Genomic DNA, 4909 nt, shown 5'->3' on the forward strand with positions numbered 1-4909 from the left:
ATAGCTGGGCACCATCAGCTTTCTTCACCATATTTGCTTATTCACCCACTTTGTCTTCAGCGAGTGTGTTGGGAAGGTGTGCATCACAGAATGCCAATTTAATAGAAGAAAGCATTCTTGCATTCAGGGAGTACTTGAGTGGAGGCCCAATGCCCTTCTGCTACCTTAATACTAAACCTATAAAAATATGCACATAGATCTATTTCCCCATCCTCATATATAAATATATTTACATATGCACATGCCTTTATTTAGACCTCTATAAATGCCCTTTGCCTCCTAGCTCTTTCCTCTATTTTCTTTGACTTCCCTCTTGTCCCACTTGTACCAGTTTTTTAATCCATTCATCCGTTGATGGAAATTTAGATTGTTTCCAATTCCTTGCTTGCAATTGTGAACTGTGTCGTGATGAAGTGCCCTTTTCAAAGGTCAGTTTTTTTGTATGCTGATGATTTCATTTCTGGGTTTTCAGTTCTTTTCCATTGGTCTGAAGAGCTGTCATTATACCAGTACCATGCTCTTTTGACCGTTGTGTCTATATAAGGTACGAAAGTCAGATAAAGCAAGCCCTCCGACTTTGTCCTTCTTCTTGAGGGGTTCTCAGCTAACTCTGGGCTTCTTCCCTCTCCATATGAAGTTGGTAGTCAGTTTTCTAATTCTTTGAAAAAAGATGTTGGTATATGTATCGGATAGCATTAAACCTATATAGTGCCTTGGGCATGACTAACATACTTTCTATATTAGAAAAGTCTTCTGATCCATAAGCATGGGATATTCTTCCATTTGTGGAGATTACTCTTTGTTTCTTCTAATAGTTTTCCCCATACATATCTTTTGGGTTTTTTTTGTCAGGTATATCCTTAGATATTTTGGGTTGTGCTTGGCTATTGTAAAGGGTACTACCTTTTTAATTTCCTCTTCTGTGGTCTCGTCAGTGGTATATAGCAGTCCGATAGACTTCTGTTTGCTGATCTTGTATCCTGCCACCCTGCCATGTTCCTCTTTCCCTTCCAGCACTCCTCTGTGGAGCTTTTGGAGTTTCCATATATAAAACCATATCATCTGTGTATAATGATAGTTTCATCTCTTCTTTTCCCAAACAAATACCTTGGCTGTCTTTCCTTTGCCTTATGTTGTTAGCTAGCACCTTCAGTTAAATAAAAGTGGGGACAAGGGGCATCCTTATCTGGTTCCCTTTTTCTGTGGGATTGTTTTTGTCTTTTCTCCATTGACTACCATGTTGGCTTTTGGTTTTTCCTGTATAGCTTGTATTATATTGAGGATATTTCCTTTCATTCCTATCTCTTTGAGTTCCTTGAACAGGAATGGGCATTGGATATTGTTGAATGCTTTTTCTGTGTCTATTGATATTATCATGTGGTTTTTGTCCTTTTGCCAGAACACGTTTCAAACCCGGAAAACAAGGCATTCCCATTGAGCTCTGGCTCTTGCAGGTTTAACTGTATCTTTTATCTTATAAATGGGTTGAGAGGGGTTAAGAGTCTTTTCAAAGGTAGGTGACCCACAGCTCTCATATACCTGGAGCTGGTTCCATTTTGGTACTGAAAGTCCCATTTCTTGGGAAGCCCCATTGGCCCCAGAAAACCGAGGATGGTCATCCTAGACAGACACCCAACTTCTAAGTGACTTACCTTCTCTGAGCCTTAGTTTTCTTATCTCTCTAAAGGAGATGCAAGGATTAAATGAGTAATTCACAATAGTGCCTGGCATATATTAAGTACTCAGTTTAGCTATTTTGATGTCTCCTACTTCACTCTACTTCTTGTGGAGCATGGCAGACCACACGGCGCTGAGGGCCAGAAAACATGGTTTTGAGTGACAGATGAAGAACCCAAAGTCCAGAAATGCTTACCAGCTTTTTTCAGTGACAGATGACACTTCATTTGGAGTTGGAATAATAACCGAGGGAGGAGGACGATGATAACACTAGGTCAGCACTCACTATTTGGCAAGCACTACATTATCTCATGGTAACATGTGTGTGTGTGTGTGTGTGTGTGCACGAGCACGCGTGCATGCTCGCACAGGTGCATGCTGAGCTAGGTGAAGGCTTACAGAGCAGATGAGAGTTCTATTCGACAGTTCATGGACATTTTGTTTGAGGCCCTTGACTGAAGTCCCCACAATGGAACAGCCTTTCTGTGCTTCCCTTTCCAATTTTCTTTCCCAACCCTCCTGAACTGTTGTCCTTGGGAAATGCTGCCCTTTCTTCTAAGGAGCTTAGACTTCCCTAATCTTAGTGTTGCCATTATAGACCTATCGAATACTTGGCCCAAAAGGTAGCCAGGTGGATTGATTCATCTTCAGACTGGCAGGGTGACAAGGGGCCACAGTTTCAAGGGTTCTACCAGTCTCTAGCTGTTCATTCCTAGATTGTTGAGTTTTGTTTCAGATTTCTCTTCCACTCTCTCTAGCTCCATCTAATGTGGTTCTTTTCAGAGTAGTTGGCAGTGGTAGCTGGGCACCATCTAGTTCTTTCAGTCTCAGGATCATAGAGACTGATATTTGCATGGTCCATATTTAGTCCTTGGGACTAATTGCGTCCATGTGTCTTTGATTTTTCATCACTCTTCTTTCCTCTGAACAGGGATAAGCCAGTAATTGTCCCTTAGATGGTCACTTATGAGTATTTAAAAAAAGTATTTATTTTATTTTATTTATTTATTTTTAATAGTTTTATTAGGGGCTCATACAACTCTTATCACATTTATGATATCATTTGCTACTCATCAAAATAGGATGGCTTTGTTGACTTTATCTCATGTAATCTTACCAACCACAGCTGGCCTAGAGATTATTATAATCCAGAAATTATTTTACAGATTTCAGCATAGAGGCAAAGCAAGTGAGGTAAATTATCACAACTAGTAACATGCCGGGGAGTTAAAAGAAAATGGAAATTAGATATTTCAGGATAGACTGTTATTTAGGAATGAAAATGATAACTGTGATTATTATGTTCAAGTGGCAAAAAGTATTAGTTGTTAAACTTCTTTTAGAATAGCAAGCATGGTTATTTGTTTGTTTGTACTCAAGCTTTAGAAAAACTGAACTTGAATGTTAGAATAATCCAGTTTGCAGAGAACTTGCAAACATAGTACCAGGGGTTCCCACATACTCTTCCCTAGTTTCCATGGAAGCCGACCTCTTGCCTTACCAGGGTACATTTGTCAAAATTAATAAGTAAAACACTGGCCCATGCCTATTAACTAAATTCAAGCCTGTATTCAGAATCCTCCCGTTTTTCACTAGTGTCCTTTCCCTATTCTCTGGCGTGAAGGAGAAGAATGTGTCAGTGTGTGGGGGGAGGCACGTGGTGGGGAAAGTTGAGCCCCTACCATTGTCACTGAAGAATCCACAAAAAGGAGAGGAGCTAAGTATATTTAAATTATACCCTTTAGACCAATAGCTCAGTGGTTGACACATCTAGAAGAGTGACATAAAATTTTTGAGTTTGTTTCTTCTAAATTTGAGCTTCTGTGCTAAGAACAAATATTTGTTAAGCCTTTGCAAGCTGCCTTCCCAAGTTCTCTCCCATAATCTTCAAAATAATGTGCCATCCTTCCCGTTTTAAAGATTCTAAGAGTGAGATCAGAAAGGCTAAGTAACTTGCCCAAGGACACAGAGCTTGTCAGTTAGAACCGAAGCTTACCTGACCCTATTGCCTTTTCTACACCAATTAGTAGTCCTTTGAGATTTCCTCTGAAACAACCTTCTTTGAGACTTGGCCTCGGAGGTTGTTAGGTGCAATAGAGTCGGTTCTAACTCATAGTGACTGAGTTAGTTTATTGTGCCAATCTGGCTGATAAACACATGTGGGGTTAATTGAAGGGCAGAGAGATAAATGGCCCAGTGAGCCTTGCCTTTCTAGTTCTCAGGTCTTTTGCTTTGTGATGGTCGCACCAGGGTGCAGCTGCCTTAGCAGTTCCCTGCTTCATCTTGCAAGGCTGACTTCCTGCAAGACATCCCCAATGAGAAGCCACATGGACCTACCCTGATGCAGCCCTGGGTGCTGGAGCAGCCGTGTAGAGACCCCTGATAGAACTGAGATGCTTACACATTTTCACTGACTCGGCTTTCCTCCTGCAGTCAGCATTGTTGTGTCTGTTTTGTGAGATGGAGGAGGACTTTGTGGACTGGTGGGTTAATGGATTAATGTTGGACTTGTGGGCTTGGGCAGCACTGGATTGGGATGTTTTCTTGATGCACTTAATCTTTATATAAAACTCTCTTTTATACATGAATTGCTGTGGATTGTTTCTCTAAAGTACCCAGACTATCACAGGCAGCACTGGATTGGGATGCTTTCTTGATGCACACTTAACCTTTATATAAAACTCTCTTTTATACATAAGTTGCTGTGGATTGTTTCTCTAAAGTACCCAGACTATCACAGCAACCTATGCCTCAGAGGAAAGCTCTGATATTCTGCTGAAGTTTGGGTTCCAGGTCCTGAAGGTAGGCTCAGGGAGAACAAAGGAAGCATTTGGAGACACAAAGAGTTTTGTGTGTCGATGTTTGTTAGCAGGGGCGCTGGGATTAACCCAGTTCCTTGAACTCACAATTTCAACTTCCCCCTTATTTCTCCCCCAATGAAGGAATAGTAGAGACGCATAAGATAAGGATACTAATATTGTGCCACCTGGGGTTATAACTAGCATTTTGGAGGCTTTGGGAGGGGGCCAGCAGTTGCAAGGATGAGTGGGATACAGCCAGCCCCCAGAGACATTCAGGGGTTCCCTTGAGACTAGTCTAGCTGAATTTCCTAGACCAGATGCTTGGGAAATGTCCAACTTGGCTTTGGGATACACACACACACACACACACACACACACACACACACTCCCTACACACACACACACACACACACACACACACACACACACAC

Source organism: Echinops telfairi, unplaced genomic scaffold (assembly GCF_000313985.2).
Source record: "Echinops telfairi isolate 266 unplaced genomic scaffold, ASM31398v2 ScPeMD7_443;HRSCAF=831, whole genome shotgun sequence".
In the NCBI taxonomy this organism is placed as follows: Eukaryota; Metazoa; Chordata; class Mammalia; order Afrosoricida; family Tenrecidae; genus Echinops; species Echinops telfairi.